Below are 21,472 nucleotides of genomic sequence, written 5' to 3'. Positions count from 1 at the left end.
TGTGTGTGTGTGTGTGTCTCATGAATAAATAAATAAAATCTTTTAAAAGTTTGAATTATGAAGATTTAAAAGCAGAAAAAAAAGAACTCAGAAGGATACATTAGAAATCTCTACAAACAGGGAGACACAAAATGCAGCATAACAAGATAAGTAAAATAAAAATTATGGAAGAGAATGAAGGATTGATCTAGAAATTCCAAATGTATCTACCATATTCCAGGGGAAAACAAAGAGTTAAAGAGAAAACATATCCACCAAAATAATGGAAAAGATTTTCCCAAACTGATGAAAGACATGAATTATCCAAAAGAGGCTCTCTAGTGTCAAGAATAATGAAACAAACACACACAGCACACCTATTAAACCTATTGTAATAAAATGTATAACTACCAAAGAGAGAGAGAGAAAATCCTAAAAGTTTCCAGGCAGACTAGGATGGGGGGAAAAAAATCTCTATAAATGAATGAGACTCCGTTCTTAGCTGCTATATACTGTTTCCCCCTAAAATCCACAAATTGAAGTCCTAATTGCAAAGTGATGGCATTTGGAGGTTAGGCTTTTGGGAAGTAATTACATTTAAAGAAGTCATCAGGGTGGGGCCCCCATGATGATATTAGTGTCTTAAGAAGATGTCATGTAACTGCCTGACAATTAGGGATTCTTATTATTATTATTATTATTATTATTATTATTATGTAAGTGCCTGACATTAAGCTTTTAAGTAGAGGCATACATTTCAAAGAAATCTTTGTCTCTCCACTATAGGCATTGCCCCTTACACAACTAAATACAGAGCCAGGCTCTCCACACCCATGACATTGACCTTTTAGAAAGCCTCCCTGACCTAAAAAACTGAACTTTGAGTGACCCTGCTTTCTCCTTCCTGTGCTTTAATTCCCACACTTATGTTTTAATTTCAACAATAGAGTGAACCCACCAAAGCTAGGCACCCCACTCTTGACCCCAATAAAGGCTGGAGTGTACTGATCCTGGAGTGTACTGATCCTGGAGTGTACTGTCTCCAAGCACAACCTTGCTGTGTGCCCCCGGATATGCCACATATCCTTCGAGATTTATGAGTAATAAACTGTATTTTTTCAAAATACCCTGGTTGTTGTTGCTTAGCTGTGCCTTGCAATCATAATAAGAATCACAAGGGCTGGTCCAACCACAACATTGTCTCCAATGGGGGAAATGTCAGTGTTGGCTCATCACAAGTAGTACAGGCCCATGTGAGTACCCCCAAGAATTTCTAACCCAAAGTATCACCACCTACAGGCTGAGACCAACCCAAAACTGAAGAGGAGAGACCATGTTACCAGTGATTTTTCACAGCTACCAACACAGGAGGTGAACAGGTGAGCTCTGATGCACTACCACAGCCAAATGCTCTGACCAGAGGCATTCCAAGGGGGCTGGACAAATTGAGAGCATAGCTCCTGGATGAGTTTGCCAACACTGCTGCCCAACCAACTGGGATAAACTCATCACAAGAGAAGCCAGTAACTCAAGAGACAAGGGTTTGGAAGAGATAGGGAAAAATTTATTTCAAGTACTGGCAGCTGGGGGAGATGGCAGTCTGACCTCTCTGCCTACAAGATAGGAGCCTAAGGTTTTATAGGGAGAGGTTCAGGGATATATGCAAGGGAATAGGGGTGGAGCACAATCATGAGTAGGGGTGGGTATATGTTCATCTCTTGTTTATGGGCAGGGAAGGGGATGTGTAGGGTGGGGCTGTCCAGGCTTTCTGTTACTATCAGGGCTTTTCTGGCCTGGCAGTTGGAATGTCTAGTCATTGTTAATGCTTCAAGAAACTATGATAACAAATAACTATTAGGGTCTGTAGTTGAGCAAGAGGGCTTGCTGACAACTGGAGGACCGTCTCTCTTTCTCACCATCATATGAGGAAACATTAAGAAGGCGATCATCTGGGATCCCTGGGTGACGCAGCGGTTTGGCGCCTGCCTTTGGCCCAGGGCGCTATCCTGGAGACCCGGGATTGAATCCCACGTCGGGCTCCTGGTGCATGGAGCCTGCTTCTCCCTCTGCCTGTGTCTCTGTCTCTCTCTCTCTCATTCTATGTGACTATCATAAATAAATAAAAAATAAAAAAAAAAGAAGGCGATCATCTACAATCCAGGAAGAGGGCTCTCACCAGAACCCAACCATTAGGCACCCTCATCTTAGACATCTGAACTGCAGAACTGTGAGTAATAAATTTCTGTTGGCTGCATTCCCCATAAATAAATAAAAAATAAAAAAAAAGAAGGCGATCATCTACAATCCAGGAAGAGGGCTCTCACCAGAACCCAACCATTAGGCACCCTCATCTTAGACATCTGAACTCCAGAACTGTGAGAAATAAATTTCTGTTGGCTACATTCCCCTGTCAATCATATTTTCTTAAGTCAGTTCCAAGCTGACCTGGACAAAACCTCACCTGCCATATCCTCAGTGCTAAGTCAATAGAGCAACAGATTGAAATTTTTGAACAAAAATAGCTTTAACCCTATCTATAGGAACCATGAACTTGGTGATAGGAAATTGTTTCAGACATTAGAGGGTTCTGAAATGTAACCTACACAGATTCTACCTAAAAATATGATTGGAAGTAGTGATTATGGTTGCACAACATCATGGGTGCAGTTAATGCCACTGAATCACAGAGTTAAAATGGCAGGTTTTACGTTACATATTTTCTACCACACACACACATACACAAAATGTTATTAGATGATTAATTCTCACAAAACAAAATATGAACCCAAGAGTAAGAAAAGAAATGGAAGAAGCAATGGTGAACGATCAATTAAATACAATGGTCTCAGAATACATAGTGATAATGGCAAAAATTGAAGATTGAAGGAGATTTAATTACCATGATGCAAAACCAAATCTGTTAAAGATATAACAAACTTCCTACCTGCTAAAACATAGTAAACACACTTTTTTAAAGCAGATGAAGGATACAAAAATGATTAAGTATTAAACCACTTCAAAGTTGATTTTTATTCTGGCCATGTTCCATGGCTATGCAGTACACCTAAAGATCAACAATTTTAAGTAGCTAAATATGTGTGTATGTGTTATACCAAGTTCTAAATAATTTTAAAGAAGAAATTCATTGGAAATTACGACTGTAAAAATTAAAAAATAAAATATTTTATGCAAGCAAATACAATCTGTAGAAAATTTATGACCCTCTCCTATAAATTGACAAAATCGTCTCAAAATAGAAAACCTGAATAGACAAAAACTATAGGATACATTAAAACAGCAGTAAAAATTCTACCTCTTAAAAGTAAGCAGACACAGATGTTTCAATAATAAGTGATATCAAGCTCTCAAGAACAAATAACTCCTACCTTATAAAAACTGTTTAGAACACAGAAAAAAGGTGGGAAGCACTCCAAGTCATTTTGCAAGGTGTGTATAAAGACAACTTTAATGGCATCTGGGGACTTCAACAGAGACCATGAAGCTGGAGAACAATAGTTGCCAGACTATTGCTGCAGAACATACTGAGATACTGTGAAACCTCATGGCAATTTTAGCTCATCAGTGTGAAGCTCTCACATTGCAGGCAAGCAGATTGATCAGAAGTGTTCCATAGTTAGACTTCCTCTGGAGAGAGGTGACGGTAGACTGTGGATCCCCAGCCCCTTCCTGGCAATAAAGAGCTTCAGATAACCTTTGAGAAGCCTGACATGGGCAGCGTGCACACTGCAGCATTTCAGGACATGGCAGTCTGCTTCTGAAGAAGGACTTGAGTTTTTCTCGAGAAAAAAAGAGCCAAGTTTGACCCAAGTTGAAATTAATCCCTTTCAAACATGCCATCAAAAGAACTGAGGAACCCATAAGTGGTAGAGGCTGCGCAGGAAGAACTGATAGAAAATGGGAGCTTTCAGGTCCTAAGAAGCCAGTCAGAAGAAGGCATCTTCTAAAACAGATGACATCTGTGTGGCATCCTGAATACCGCCCATCTCCAACAGCCAACAAAAGCACAGCACAAGAGAAAAAGCCAGAACTCAGACCTCTATCACACAGGTGGTCCCCAAACCAGTTTATAATGAGCAAAAAAGTCAAAATCATACTTTTATTTTCCTCTAATCCTTGCTCCTTTCTAGGTCTGACTGAATGGGTCCCAAAGAGAGGCCAACTGGAAGAAGTAGAAATAGAGCACTAAGAGCAGGAGAAAATGGCCACCTTTTCCCTTCTCCCCTGCCTTGGCATCCAATAAAGGAGGGTAGCTTTTTTTTTTAAGATTTTATTTATTTATTCATGAGAGACACACACAGAGAGAGATAGAGAGACAGGCAGATACACAAGTAGCGGGAGAAGCAGGCTCCATGCAGATAGCCTGATGTGGGACTGGATCCTGGGACTCCAGGATCACACCCTGGGCAAAAGGCAGGCTCTAAACCGCTGAGCCACCCAGAGATCCCAAGGGTAGCTTTGATATGAGCCTGGACCAAGCAAACAATAGCATTATCTACTGCTAAATCATAGTAACTTGGAAAGTTAGAGGCTCTGCACAACCTTCACCCTTGAACCTTTTATTTTTTTTTTAAACCCCCTTCTCTTATCACTTCTTTTAAAGATTTTATTTATTTATTCATGAGAGACACACACACACACACAGAGAGAGAGGCAGAGACACAGGCAGAAGGACAAGCAGGCTCCTTGCAGGGAGCCCGATGCAGGACTCGATCTTGGATCCCGGGATCACGCCCTGAGCCGAAGGCAGACACTCAACCGCTGAGCCACCCAGGTGTCCCCCTTGAACCTTTTATAATTCTACTCCCACTGAGTTAGCTCCTTCAACACATCAGTAACACTGCAAAATGTGGTAGCCACATGAATTTAGGATAGCACAGTAAAGGAAACAGTAAGAATATCTCCTAAATAAAGTAATAATAGAGACTCTTAGGTGGCTCAGTGGTTGAGCGCCTGCCTTTGGCTCAGGTCATGATCCCGGTTTCCCGGGATTGAGTCCCACATGGGGCTCCCCGCAGGGAGCCTGCTTCTCCCTCTGCCTATGTCTCTGCCTCTCTATGTGTCTCATGAATAAATAAATAAAATATTTAAAAGTAAATAAATAATAAATCAAGTAGTAAAAGAGCAGCGCACAGTAGCACAAAGATGTATCCCCAGTAATAAAAAAAGATATTAAAATATCAAGGTGCATATATATACATGTATACTACATATATGCATTCTACATATATATAAGAATATTCTTATACATATAAGAATATAATTATTTATATTAATAAATCAAAGGGGAAAATATGATCCAAGTGCTTGCCCAATAAGTCTTAGCTAAAGCTAAATAGTCATGATAGAACTAAATCCAAAAAACATCATAGAAACTATGAAGTCAGGGAGCATTCTTCATAGAAAACATCTTGCACATTATTATTACATAACATTTATTTTAAAATTATTACCTAAAATCATTTTATCAATACAAGAAATAAGAGATAAGTGAATTTACCACAGTAACCATTCAGAATATTACTGGAGTCCCCGGCCAGTTGAATCAGATAAGGTGGTATAATTGTCTACCTAAGAAATCCCAGCAAATCACAACAACAAGGAATCAGCAAGGGGCTAGATGAAAATTAGATCATAGAAATCAAAGCTATTTCTTAAATGAACCTAGCAATCACAAAAAGTAACAGAAAAAAACAAATCTCCTTTACCAGGTAACAAGACTATAAAATACCTACGAGTTAGTACAAACACAATAAAAAAGGACACAGCTTTTTACAACTTAACTAAAGGAAATTTTTTGAAATACTTCAGTATTAGTCGAGTAAGGCTGTGGTCTTGAAGGAGAAGATGGATAACGGTAATTACATTGTTCTCATTAATCAGTTCCCAAATATTATTCATAGACTTGACAAAATAATTCAAAAATGCTTATGAGGTTGTCACTGTTTTTACTTGCCAAATGATTATGAAATTATGAGAGAATCAAAGGAAGATAAAGAGAGAGAGAGATCACCTTACCACATCCCAGAATATGTTATATACATTCTATCACTGTGGTATTGTACAGAAATGGACAAGGAGATTAATTGACCAGGACACACGGTACAGAAATAGACCTATATGTATAGGAATTTGTACAGTGGGTTTCACACTAGTGAGGAAACAGTAGGTTATTCGATAAATATTGCCAGAAAAGTTTGATATTCATACATAAACAATAAAGTTCTATACCTACCCTCCTTTACTCAAATTCCAGATAGAATAAAAACATAAACGTTAAGTAGCAAAACTACAAATATATTTTTAAATATGACAATATATGTTTATGACTTTTAGGGAAAAGGTCTTTATACATAAAACACATAAAACAAACATCATAAATTAAAGGAGTCATAAATTCACCACACAAAAATTTTAAACTTCCATAAGACAAAAGATGAGTTAGCAAGAGTAAAGGTAATCAGTGTACTAAGAAAACACATAAATAATACAAATGACTCTAAATGATATTCCCCGAAATACAAAAAGGCATCCCCAAATCAAAGAAAAAAATACAAGCAAGGCAATAGAAAGATGAATAATTCTTATGAACAGGCAATTTATCAAAAAGGATGTAAACATGGCTGAGAACTTAAGAAAAACAGTCTGTAGTATCTAGATAAATGCAAATCAAAAACAGCAAAATATCAACTTTCAAGTTGGAAAGTTTAGGTAGGCCTGCATGCTTACCTTCTGCCAAACTTATGCGGCAATTGAGGTGGGTGGGGGAGATTTGGCAAAATCTTTTAAAATAAATCATATGCTAAAAATGCTCACGGACTAAAAGCAGCCATTCAAAAATGAATGTGTACACAAGACACAAAACATATATAAGAACCTAAACTGCATCATAGTTTGTAATAGTGAAAGCCGAAAATAAAAAGGTCTAAATACCCATGATTGTGAAATCGTTTAATTAACTATAGTACATCCGGATGACCATATTCTATACGACACTTTTAAAGAATAGAGAGACCAACTGGTATTAGTTATATAGTAAAGAGAAGATTTAATGCACATAATAGAAAACTGAATAAAAAGTTACCCAATGATACTCTTTTTTAAAGGTATTTACATATATATATATATATATATGAAAACGTATAGAAAAATCCTCTAAAGGGAGATACACCTATCTGATGACAGGTGATGATAAATTTCCTTTAGGAAAAGACAGGGGCAATGATGGTTGTGGTGGTGGTAACTGTTATACTTTAATTATATTTTATTTTGGTATAACGATCAATCTGTCACATGATAATCAAAGAGGAAAGACTATTTGATCACCTTGAGTGAGCACAGAATTTTTTTCTGTATCCTATCCCTCTACTCTGTCACTATAACACCTACCACATACATGTGCATTGCACTGGTAAATCAACTGACATCCCCATGCAGGAGAAAAAAAATATTTATGCTTTTCCATGTTTGTTGATGAGCACACGTGGGGATACTGTTCACGTTTTTCAGAGAGGTGGTCACGTGTGCAAGTTTTGTGGCACTTGGCCATAAATCACTCAGCTAACATACTACATTTTTCTCTCCTATCATCTATCGATCGACTGATTACAGCATTTCCAACTATTTACAATTTTACCTAAAAAAATAAAACTTGTTTACGACTGAAGGAAAGAACATTTAAGCAGTAGTGTGAAAATAAACCATCATTACCCCACCCCACCCCCACCCCCAAGGTCAGGGCATTCCGTCACTCCTGTCCCTCACCACTCCACTTCCCCCTTGTGTCTCAGCCAAGAAATAGCAGTTGGTTCCCGAGGCTGGAACCAGCTGCAGCAGGTACTTCTGAACACCAGAAAATGGGGTGCCACTAGCACTTAAATTTGTGGCATGTAAGTGCTGCAGGGGCAGAATTGACATTTTGCCCTTTAAGTCCTGATTTTGAGTAATATCCATAGAGGTAGAGTATTCCACACTTGTTATTTCCAAGGGTCCATCCTTTCGATGTCTAGTAGTTTGGGGCTGGTAATGATTCTAGGGTTTAGAACGGCATTGAAATGCACGGTGAAAACTAGAAAGTTTACAATAGAGTCAAATGCAAACCTATCCCCACCATGCACAGGATTTCGGTAATTATCCTGTAAATTGGATTGCATATTAATGCTAATCTAATGTAAAGGTGCATAAAATGAAGATATATCTTACCCATCCAGTGGAAGATAAGATCTAGAAATTACTCTGTGAAATGGTATGGTATGTGAAGAACTCCAAGCTTGATTTCTGGGGCGGGGGACGGTGGGGGGAGATGAGAAGGGATTGATGGAGGGGTAGGTAGTAGAACCAGATCAAGGGAAGTCTTGTCTGCCAGGTTACAAGTCTTGAGTTTTGTATGAAGATGATCAGTCTTCCTGAAGGAAGGCCAGTAAGTCCATAAAGGCTTTCCCAGCAGTATCTAACAAGACAGTTCTACAGGAATCCATTTTGAGATGCTCAAATTCTAGGTCCTTAATTTCCACATGGTCTCTTCCTGAAGCTGCCTGAGAGATTAGATCATGATCCCATTAGCCCTACCTTCATTTCAGCAAAGAAAGGCATAATCTTAACTTTAGGTGCAGACACAAAGAGATAACATATGTTGCTTTTGCAGAAACTCTTTTAATGATTCATGAGTATGATTTAAACTTACTGTTCTTCCTACTTTATCTTGTATGTTCTAAAATCAAAAGGTGTATGCGTTAGGGGTAACTGAACCTGATTCCCTTAAGCCTATTTGAATTTTTGTCTATGACCAATTTTTTCAAGATGCATTAAACAAAATTCAAGCATAAAAATGTACATGATTCCTTAAGATTGGTTCTGTCATATTCAATAGGTGTTTAAAATTAAAATTAAAAAAGTATGAATTATTTATTCCAATTACAGTAAATCCTTATTTCGTCTTCCAAAATATTTAGTATCCTTATCTCCCGTTAACCAAAAATAAACTTCTAAAATGGTGATGAAATATTAGTAATTGGAAACAGCTCTTTGAGGGAGAACGAAAGCAAAATATTTTGAAGACTGCTGCTGTGGACTTCACTAAAAAATCATTAAGGCAGGAAAAGGGTACTGAGGTGAATGTGGTAAATACAGTCAACCTTGGGGAATGTGAGGTGATAGAGGAATATATATTCTGATATACCAAGAATTTCAAAGTACCACAAAATTTAAAAGCAACTCAAATTGCTGTGTCTGCACCCCCTCCAGGTGCACACTTTTCCATTAGTTGATTAAGCACTTGCACTTCCACTCAGTATATAAATAAAATCTTAAAAAAAAAAAAAAAAAAGGAGAGGGAGAGAGGTGTCTGGATGGCTCAGTCAGTTAAGCATCTGCCTTCAGCTCAGGTCTTGATCTCAGGGTCCTGGGATCAAGCCCAGAATCCAGTTCCTTGCTCAGTGAGGAATCAGCTTCCCCCTCTCTCTTTTCCCCAACCTTCTGCTCCTGCTTTCTCTTTCAAATAAATAAATAAATAAATAAATAAATAAATAAATAAATACAGTTTTTTAAGACTATTTCTCAAGGTTCTAGGGCAAGGCAGGCAGTATGAACACAGCAAATCTGTATCTTTTGCAAGAAGATCATGTAAATCGAAGTCCAATGTTTTTAATTATTATTTTTCAATTGAAGTATATCAACTCTGGAAGGTTTGTGGAAAATGAATTTTTTATCCAATACTTTTATAAGAAAGGCTATCCATTTTCTAGAAAATGAGTACATTATTTTCAGGGTGAAAACAAGCAAACAAGCAAGCAAAATTCCTGATCAAAAGTAGGGTAAAAACCACTGTCAGAGGCTCTTCATCACTTCGTAAAGACAATGTCCCTTTCCTTCACTCTCTTGTCTGATTTCCTTCTTTTTTTCCTCTTGCCTCTCCTTCCCCTCCTTCTTGTCATTGTCTCCTCCTCCTCCTCCTCCTCCTCCTTCTTCTTCTTCTTCTTCTTCTTCTTCTTCTTCTTCTTCTTCTTCTTCTTCTTCTTTCTCTCTCTCTCTCTCTCTCTCTCTCTCTCTCTCTTTCCCCTATAGTTGTGTCTGAAAACAACCACCGATTCTGGCTCTCTATAATTTCACATTCTGAGAATTTTGCCTAGTTAACCCCAGTACTTGACCTTTATTGCTCACTTACTTCTACCCACAGACCATTTCATATTTTCCCTTCAGCTCTTCTTTCCCGCTATCTTTTAACTCAGTCAAAGAACTCTATGGGCATAACATCACAAGATGGAAATCAAAACTACTCCTCAAGCAATAATGACTGCCTGAAGGAAGAGCTCTGGTGGCTCAGACCACCCATACCAGTTTGAGCTAAACCCCTGAATAGGATGTCTATGCAGATGAACCATGGAGTGACCTCTAGAATGACTGAAAATTACCTTTACCTCATTATAATATTAAAATCGCTGCCCGAGGAAGAAGACAAGCCTCATACATAGCAGAATGTATGCAGTCATATGTTTCCTTAAGGCACATGCGTGATCCCAGGCCCGCTTCTACATATGAAGATAAGACTTCCCTATTTAAATATTCATCCTAATTCTAAATAAAAGGAGTCCATTTACTCTTGCTTGGGGAGTCATGACTTTGGAAGTTCTTCCCCATGATCTCCTTATTTGCTGCAAATGAAATTTCTTTTTTTTTTTTTTTTATAAATTAATTTTTATTGGTGTTCAATTTACCAACATACAGAATAACACCCAGTGCTCATCCCGTCAAGTGTCCCCCTCCGTGCCCGTCACCCATTCACCCCCACCCCCCGCCCTCCTCCCCTTCCACCACCCCTAGTTCATTTCCCAGAGTTAGAAGTCTTTATGTTCTGTGTCCCTTTCTGATATCTCCCACACATTTCTTCTCCCTTCCCTTATATTCCCTTTCACTATTATTCATATTCCCCAAATGAGTGAGAACATACACTGTTTGTCCTTCTCCGATTGACTTATTTCACTCAGCATAATACCCTCCAGTTCCATCCACATTGAAGCAAATGGTGGGTATTTGTCGTTTCTAATGGCTGAGTAATATTCCATTGTATGCATAAACCGAATTTTGTGCAGCAACTTACCTCCCACCATTTCTATCTGTGACTCACCAGTGGACTTTCATTGGTTTGGGTACAATTCCCCTGCTGCACACTTGCAATATATGTGGGACATGTCTAGGAATTTCATGCCCATATTGCCAAAAATGAGGTCTCTGGTAGCAAGTTCTGGGGCACCAAACAGGGAGGGCACAGCTATCTTTCAATAACAGCTTGTCACTAGACACTGAGATGCTTCCTCCTGGATTTCCCCCCACAACCTGTAGTGAGCTCTTTAAAGAATTTTTGAAAGATGCAATGCCTGTAAGGTTTTCATAGAATGATTTAAAAAAAAAAAAAGCCAATTTTGAACGACAGCTGTCTGAGCAAACAATTTTATAAAATGTTGTTTTAAAGCTAAAATTGGGAAGTGCTTTTGTGACCAATATCCTCTGGCATAAAAATTGAATGGACATTTTTTTTAAACTGGAAACAATTGCAAAATTGTCTGTAGGCGATTGAAAGAAGAATGGAAATATTAGCAACTCTTGTTTTTAACAAGTAAACTCATGCATGATGAGGCATGACTGCTTTAGAAAATCAATGCTGAGTAAGAAAGTTTGGTGTCTATATTTTTAGTTTTGGTTTCAGTTGCTAGGAACATTTCTACTTCCTCAAAGCATTTTCATAGTTTATCAGTTTCCTTCCTTTTTCATTCCCTCTCTTTCTCTCTTGGGAAATGTATAATGATATACAAGTCACCGGTTGTCTTCTGCAGCCACATTTTATATTTATAAACATAAATTTTTGATTGAAATTCAAAATTTTGTCAAAATGCAGCCAGCATGAACAACCCAATACAGGAGATCAAAATTGGCATTTTTTGCTTTGAGAAAAATCAGCTTAAATCAAGTCAAAGACCGATGGCCTGTAATTCCTGGCTAACTTACCTGTCATTTCTTTTGTATCATGTTGTGTACATAAAATATGACTTTCTAGACAGAACAGAAAATTTAAAATAAAATTTCACTGTCACAGAAAAATTTAAAATAAATTTCACTGTCACTTATTGTCAATTAAAAGTAAATTTCTTATTGAAGGTTAAGAGTGAGAAAAAGCATAGAGCTTAGACAAATCCACAAAAAAGTTTTCCTACCATGCTTAAATATTTGATTAATAAATGTACCCATCCTGCATTTGGGGTGTCAAAGAGAAAAAAATGAATCTATATAGCAGCACTTGTTCACCAAATATAGACTCTAATAAAATCATGCTTTTGGGTGTTTAGGAAAAGACCCTGAAATATAATAAGTGATATAGTGGGCAAATTATTGCTCCTTGTAATAGTACTGCAGGGAACAAAATCAGCCACTAAAATACTCTCTCATTCCAGCAGTGTGGTATCATCAAATAGTTAACTGCAACGTTAATGCAAAATGTCAGCGTAAATTGTCAAGGTTGTAAGGTAGTATATTAATGCTACATAAAAAGCTTGCATTATGTAGCACACAATACTGCACTGTCAATTCAAAAGCTTATTCTAAAGGAAGATAATTCTGAATTATATTTCTGTCTCTATTCTGTGACAGCCTAAACTGAATATGTTCTTTGCTTTTCATTCTAAAAATGAAACTTATGTCAGTTCATCCGAGGGGGAAAGAATGGAAATGGAAAGCATCACAGGGAATTTAGGACTATATTATAGCCTAAATTAAATATCCATTTTGCCTCTAATGTGAGCCATGGTTTCCTAGCTGCACAGAAGTGGAATTCAGCTAAAGCAGAAGCTAATTTCCCTTCTCTGTTTCTGGAACGCCAAAGGCAGAACATTCAACACCACATCAGGCAATATTCCCATAAAGCTAATAGATTTAGCAGAATTGAAAAGTAATGTGACCCCTGGAATTGAAAAACTTGCTGGCAAGGTAGAAATATCATAACCCAGGGATTTCCTAGTGTTGGTTCTACAGCCAAACTCATAGGAGTTTGGAGTTGCAAAGGACCACCTGGTGAGACATGGGCTTTTTAGAGTAAGAATCCAAGACCCATAAACTTTATCACTTGGTTGGGTTCACAGAGTGGTCTGTGGGATGACAGATAACCGGGCCAGGGAAGCCAGTGAGGAGTGGTGACCATTGGAGATTACAGGGTAAATGGAGAAGAAATGTATCTGATAATTTTCATGCGTGCTTACAGGATTCCTCTCTTTTTCCATCCCTCTCTTTCTGTCTTAGGAAATATGTAATTAAATACATATTGATCTGCTGCTCTTTTTTATGTTCATAGTTGTACATTTTTGTTTAAAATTTAAACATTTGTTGAATTACAAAGTCACCATGAATCTCTAATACATGAGATCAAAGTTGACATTTTTGCTTTGAGAAAATCATTATCTTAAACTAAGGAGACTATATCAGGAAGGTCACAAGTGGAATCACAGGGAAGATGGGACAGATCTACATGAGTCTACCAGTCACGCTATGGGGAAAAGTGAGGTCAACCACATTTGATAACTACAGGCTATGAAGAGCAAGTATAGAAAGATGCCCGATTTCCAGCTTTCCAAATTAGGAAATGAATTTAATAATTTCTATGTAATGAATTGATTATGAATGTGCATATCTATATATTATTCTTTTTTTTAAGATTGTATTTATTTATTCATGAGAGACACACAGAGAGAAAGAGAGAGACAGAGACACAGGCAGAGGGAGAAGCAGGCTCCATGCAGGGAGCCCGATGTGACTCCATCCCAACTCTCCAGGATCATGCCCTCGGTTGAAGGCGGCACTAAACTACTGAGCCACCAGGGCTGCCCTATGTATTATTCTTACTACAATATTCATATTTGACTATGAAGACTAACAGACTCTAGCTTTATGTGTCTGGGTGTGTCAGCATATGTAGGGAGAAACAGAAGGAGATTATTAACTATTAGCAAATAGTTGTAAACCCATTAGAGAAGATTATAACCCAAATGAAAAATACAGTCCAAGTCAACACTTTAGCTGAGAAACTTCTGGTAGTCTGAAGGAAAATCTCCTCTTAGACTTCTCCTTTTTAAAATAAGACTAGAAAATGTTATTTTCCTCAGTAGTTTTAGATAGGCAACATTCAATTGTAATGAAAGGCTTCCCTTGGGCTGACCCAATAGTTTAGTGAGCTCCAAGTTAGTGCACTTTTAATCATACAAGTTAGAATATTTTGCAATTGCATTGCAATTATAGAAAACATATTGTGTTTTACAAGCAAACATTTCAGATTTTGATGGTCAACATCAGGGGTGCTAGATTTAAAGAGATAGATTATCTAAATTTGCTTCCCTAATAACAACTGTTAGATGACAAATTGTTTTGATTGAAAAGCCTTTTTGCTATTCGTACAGGAATTATAATTTTTGGCTATGCCTGTGACATCTCTTATGAAAAACATATGACTTTAGAGTAGCTAATTATCATGATGTTCCTGTGGATAAATATAATTATAAGCACATATATATTCTAATCATTTATAGAAGAAATGGATATTAGTAATAAAATAATTATAAGTGCTACAAGAAAATATTAGCATAATAATTAGAACAGGGAAATTAGACACCATTCAAATTATTAATGATCATTCTCTGATTTGTTTTATTTATGTTTCAAATATATTACCAACTGTGCCTTAATCAGGATACTTTAAATGCAGATAGTTTGATGTTGGAACACAAACACACACACACACACCTATGTATACATATATAAATGTGCAAATGAACCCAAAATATATTTTTATCTAAATATAGAAACAAAAGATTACACAACTTGAATTATAATTTATGCTTTACTTGCATACTGTCACAGATGCTATTTTAAGGAATTTGGTACCATGAGTTTTTGCCTTAAAATGAGTAAAATTAAAGTGGAGAATTTTGTTGATTATAGTCGTAGGGGTAGAAAATTTTTGTTTTCTTCCCTTCTAGGTTTTCTAGCTGGCCTAATAACTAAAGTGGCATAAAACAGAGTAACAGACGAAAAACAAATTTAATTCGTGCGTATGGAAATCCATAGAAATATAAGGACTCAAAGAAGTGACCAAAGCCTGGTGCTTTGATACCTTTTAAACAAAGGAACATTAGATCTATGAAAAATTGAAAGAAGTGTGGGCTTGGGGTAGTAAATTCGTAAAGAAGTGACAAGTTTTTTTTTTTTTGTTTTTTGTTTTTTTTTACATGAACTTGTCAGCCTTGGTTGATAAGGATATCTCCTTCCCTCCTGGTAACCAGAGGGTAGCTTCTTTCACGTGGGAGATTCATTTCCTGCTTTCAGGGAGAGAAAGGATGGTGAAAGAGTCCTTCATAGCCTGTTTCTTATGTAATTTTAATTCAAAATGATCAGTATGCCAAAGTGGCATATTTTGGGGGACCTGCCCTGAGCCCCATCGCAGTGTAACTTATAAAGGTCAGAAGGGATGAAGTTTACTATCCTCTTTTGTAGAAAACTGGCAAGACCATTAAACAAAAAAATTAAAACGTTTTTCAAAAAGCTGCATTTACATGGTAAAGCCATCCAAAGACTGTGTTTAATTTATGCTTCATTAGGTATGTGGGTTTATATGGCTATCTATTACATTACTGAGACCAGGTCTAATAGCAGCTGCCATTTACAGTACCTGGGAGATACCAAGCAGTTTATTAAAGTGCTGATTTTCACTAATAGGAAATCTGATCACTAGCTCTTTTTCTAGTGTTATTAGGAAAGCAAAAATGCATTTTCTCCAGATTAGATTTAGGGCTAATTTATCTTTGTAGTAAATGTAGATTTATCCTTATTGTTTTAAGAAACCAAAAAAAAAAAAAAAGTAGGCTTTAATAAAGTTGTTCAATAAAAGGAATCTACAGAAAGTACAGAGAGGGACATGCACACAACCAGGGGTCTTTTCCCAGGAGAATAAATTAGAATCATGGACCCACCCCCTTCCACACCTTCATATCTCTTATTTATTTGTCTTTGCCATTGCTTATAAGCAAAAACATTGAAATGGGAAAATTCAGGTGTGCTAGATTTCTCTACTAAGTTTCTTCTGTATGGTTTGTTTTATTATTATCAAGCACAACACGACTCAAGGGAAATCAAACTTTATTTCTCTTGGTTAATGGAAATAAGTAGTGGCTGAACAAAACAAACCTGTAGAACCTTCTTTTGAAATACTTTTGAAATCACTCAAGCACTCTGAGATACTAAATACTTCCAATTAAGCCATTATATTCCAGAATATCAGACCACACCATAAATCACTGTTATTGTAACCAGGCCCCAAAGATGCAAGAGTACGTGCTTCAGGGGTCCCAACAGACCAGGTTTGGCCATTTGCCACTGGCAAAATCCAAAGGCAGCCAAATGAGTGGTGGTGAAACAAGAAAGAAATTTATTTCAGTGAGGCCAACAACTAGGAAGATTGTAGACTAACGTCTCAAAGTCCTGGAAATACCCATAGGTTTAAATAAGAAAACTGTGGGACAAAGGTCAGTGGGTACTTGCACACGAACAGCAACGGTCAGGTTGATCACTGTCATGAGGTCAATAACCAAGATCTTCCTGTCCTCATGGAAGTTTCTATTGCTGGAAGGGGTAGTTTTGGTTCCCATGACGGGATACTTTGCACACCAGGTCTTTTGCCTGAGTTAAGAGAAGAAGCTGAAAGGAAGAGCTTAATCAGTGAGTACTGACTGAAGTCAAAATAGAGGTTAAGTCCTTTTTGATGATCTAAATTGGAATATTATATTCCTTCAAATGAATCTCCATTATGTGGGATATTATTTATTAACCATCAACATCTATCAGCTCTAATACTAATAAAATAATAATGGTGTTAATAGCTATCATTTATTGCATGCATTTTATATGCAAAGAGTTGTATCAAGGACTTTCCCTGAGTTCGTTGTCTTACACAGATGGCAACTCTCTGGCCATAGCCAACTCCAATTTCATACTTTTGCTGATTTCTCAATCTCCCATTCCTTAAACTTTTTAACTATTTCATTTTCCCATCCTGCAAGGATTCAAAAATCAAAGATCTCTTCTTTTTTTTTTTTCTTTTTTTTTTTTTGGTGGGGGGTTGGATTTCCCTAAAACATGACTTACAAAGATAACTACTTGCAATCTTGCAATCTACTTATCATCCCATTTTGAGGATAGTAATGGAGTTATGTTGGGTACACTACAGCAACATGTGTCCATGTAATTTAAAATATTTCAGCTTTTAAAATCCTCATCCATTCCTGCTTAAGCATGTTTTACCTTTCCCTCCTGGCTGCTCCTTTCCTAGCTGCTTTGCCTCTTGCATTTTGTTGTCCCTGGTCTTCCCAATTCTGCCTCAAGTCATATCTTTGGTCTTGATGTGTGCTCAGAAATTCAGAAGTCCTTGGAATTTTTGTGCAGCATGATTCAGCTCTCTGTCTACAATATATACATGTGTCCTGATGAACTGCTTTATTTTAAATTATCCTAAAAATTCATGAGAAACACACGCAGAGGCAGTCTCTCATGAATAAATAAATAAAATCTTTGCAATTTCTAAAAAAAAAAAAAAAAATAGCCTAAAAAATAACCCATAGCCTCCACTGGCACACTTAGAAAAATAAATATATTTGATTCTGATTCTAGCGTTTCATGATAAGATGGGGTTGAACTGTATCCATTGTAAAATAAATCCATTTATACCTATCTAACCTAACTCAGTTGGTCCCTGTGGGTTGCAGCTCAATCAGCAGGAAATATGGCTCCAAAAGAGGTTAGCTGTTCCAGGATCACACATCTTCCAGAGTGGGCTTCTGAATAGCCCCTCTCTGCATGCATCTGAGATGGTGGGATAGACTTGGGCAGAGTTTCTAAGGATTTGGAAAGTCTCTTTCTTCCCCTGTTAGGAGCTCTGAGATCATTAACTGCCAGAGGTCAAACTGTTGTGAACTATGTACTTACCTAGCTTAGGGAGTCGCTCAGACTTCAGACCACAGGCTCTGTGTCTGTGAAGCTACAGAGTCCCAAGGGGAGAAAACTTTTCCCACTCATACAGTGGCCTCCGTAGCTTATCTGTGACCCTGAATGGTTTACCTATTATGTACCTATAAGTGCTTTCTGGTAGAGTGTGTAACTTCTTTCTTGTGTTTACTTGTAATTGAGGGATGCCATTGGAAATATACTCCTTTGAGTTTCCCATAGTTTTAAATGTCTTCTATATAGTAGACACTGTAGATGATTAAATTAAATATAACATCAAAAAGGGTGAACCTCTTACCTCATAACTCTCACACCTCCTGCATCCCACATATTTTTGGAAGTTCCTGGTGAGTGTCTGCAAATGCTCATCAGCAAGCCTACTAGATGCTGCAGTTGTTGGGCTGAAAGCTACTGTTTGGGAAAGCCTTCTTTTCCCTGAAGTACATGGCATACTGTTTTGCTGCCCCGCCTCTTATTCCTGGGTGATTAGCAAGTTTTTACATTCATGTCCCAAAATCACACATCAGCATCTTCTCACACTAAATTTTCTCATTAAATGATGTGCCTTTTTAAATTAAATTCTGAGTTACGATCTGGAGACATACTCAGATGATAAAACCATACTTGGAAAATAGGGTACTCTCTAAAAATTCTCTCAAGAGTTCATGAGAGATGAAATAAATGTTTCCCTTGACAATCTCCTGCTGCGAGCACAGTGTTACACAATTAAATACGTGATACGTACCAATTAATAGAATGGAAAGAGTATATGTTACACTTCTGATATAATTGGCAATTTTTTTTTTTACTTTAATGAATCATTAAATTTTACCTCCAAATTTGTCTGAAAAATTCAGGATAAAGAAGCCTAAGTGTCTTAGGTATTTATTCACTTTTATTTCATCTGATCTTATTCTTAAACAACTGAATAATACATGTACAACATATATTTTTATAAGAAAAAGATCTTCACTCTTAATAGAGCTCAGCATCCTACCGCTTGTTTCCCACTTCATGTCATAATCTTCTGTGACATCACAATTAATTCCTGTGGAGATGATTATGGTGACACAGAGAGGATTATGATTTCAATAAAGTGATAAACAGCAGGGACAGAATAAGGCCTTATTTAACCTCTCAAGGATTACTAGCTTCATATCAGCCAAAGCTGAAGCCAAAAAAAAAAAAAAATTCCTACAGAATACTATAAAATAGTATAAAACCATAGATTTGTTTCTCTTGTGAAAGGCAATTAACTCTTTAAACAGTTTTCAGTTGATTGCATCAGCTTAATTACTTACTTAAACAGCAAATGTTTTGTCAGCTCAATCACATATTTTACTAACATTGCTTTAAATTAAGATTCCAAATGTACCTTATGATTGAGATTTATCAGCATCATTATTGTGGATATTGGCTACCTGTGAATGTTTAGCGTTGCAAATACCTCTGACTTTAGGACTTTAGAACAGCGATAAAATAAATTTGGCCTTCTAGAATGCATTCCTTTCCACTAAAGTTATCAAGAATTAGGTGATAAAGCAAGAGATTTCTTTTTGTTTACATGAGCTCTAAAAACTTTTGAATGAGAATCTCCCAGTGCCTATAATTCCATGGAATGATGTTCAAAACATTATGTGCAAAAGATCACCAATACTTCCACTTAAATATTCTTTATATTCCTTGATCCACAAATATCTTCTAATTTTGTTATCCACTTACATGTATAGGAAGTGAGTACCATATATGGGGTGTGACTCACATTCTTACATTAAAAATGGCTGAAATAGGAAAAGCAGAGATAAGGACCAAGGTTGACTATGAAACAAACATCGTTCCCACCCGACTTTATCACCTCATGAGTGTTTGCCAATAAGGATATTTGGGTAGCTACAATTTTCCAGAATTTTTATTTGTCCAGACTTTTCATAGAAGGCCCAACTAAATATAAAAGGGGACAAAATTCACTAGCTCCATCCACCAGAAATTTAAATACAAATCCTTTTAAGCTCAGTGGAGGTAGGTTTTTTGTTTGTTTGTTTGTTTTGTTTTCAATTTCTCCAGGCAAGAATAAATGTTATATAATAGTTTAACAACCTATACTCAAGCTTGAAGGATTCAAAATTTTCCACTTTGTCTCTGAGAAACTCTGAGTTATTACTCCTAGAAAGCTCAAATGCTATAATAAATAAATGGTTAACTTTTTTCACAATTTTGGCATTGTTCTTGAGACAGAAAATAAAAACAAAATGAAAAGTTTATAAACAACTTAAAGAACCTGTAAAATGGCATTCTGTGAGGCTATCTTTTTAAGTAGGAGAACTTTCTTCATAATTACCCAAACACAATTTTCACTCTGAAAGCTTTTTAGCTTTGAAAATTTCCTAAATTATAATTAATTGATTTAAATCTTGCCTTGATGAAAGAATCCAAGCAGATAAGATTAATTTCTTAGTCTCTAACTATCTAACTTACCCAAGAGGCTATTCCAAAATGCTCAGCACTCAGACCCCCATCGATTATAATTTATATAAATGATCTGTTTCTCTGCAAAAGTAGTGAGAAAGTACAATAGATACACAAATCAGTGGGCTGGTGGGAACATACAGAGCAGTGTCTCTCCACGTGGGCTATTATGAAAGCTGATTTAATTATTTCTTTTCAAAGTTTAATATGCAAAAAGTTAACTTCTAGAAATATTCAGACCATTGCCAGATGGCTATGAAAATTGTTTTTCATTAAATTGGACTGTTCAAATTTTCCAGGCCCATGAATCCAAAGACAGTTTAATCATAGTCAAGAGGGAATTGTAACTCTGGAAAACTAAGCAGAACCCTCCAGCCAGGGCTATAATGATAATTATAATGAAATAAGACCACATGATTGGGAATCGGCCTACGAGAAGGTAATTCTAGCCATCCAGAGTCTGACATGAGAGGTTTATCAAAGGCAAAGCTTGACAAAAATTCCTAGAGAGTCTACTGCAGAACCAGGAAGAAGAATGGACTCTCTTTAGTAGAGAAGTACATGGTGCCATCTTTGAGTTGTACACACCATTGAGTTGGGATGATGGCTTCTCATTTAATATTCATTTACCCAATCAAAGGAACATTTATCAATACGTCATTCATTACACAAAGTTTACATACAGAGTAGTGTGACTGATGTTGAAAACAATCTGCTCAATGAGGACGTTTTCACTTGCATCTTCATAAGAAGGTTTCTGGGATGTTCCCCAAATATCAAATGATTGTGAAAATCCCTCTTTGCAAAGCATCTTCACAATCAGTTCCTAAACAGTATAATATTATTGTTACTTCAGATGTAGACATCTCGGAAGCATTATGACTAAATCCTGTGAGTGGTTGAGCTAGCTGAGCATTTATGATTAACATGTGAAATGGAACTATTCCAGGCTATGCAACACTTGCACAGTAGCATGATA

Source organism: Nyctereutes procyonoides, unplaced genomic scaffold (genome assembly GCF_905146905.1).
Source record: "Nyctereutes procyonoides isolate TBG_1078 unplaced genomic scaffold, NYPRO_anot_genome, whole genome shotgun sequence".
Taxonomy (NCBI): domain Eukaryota; kingdom Metazoa; phylum Chordata; class Mammalia; order Carnivora; family Canidae; genus Nyctereutes; species Nyctereutes procyonoides.
Note: the sequence above shows the minus strand (reverse complement) of the source record.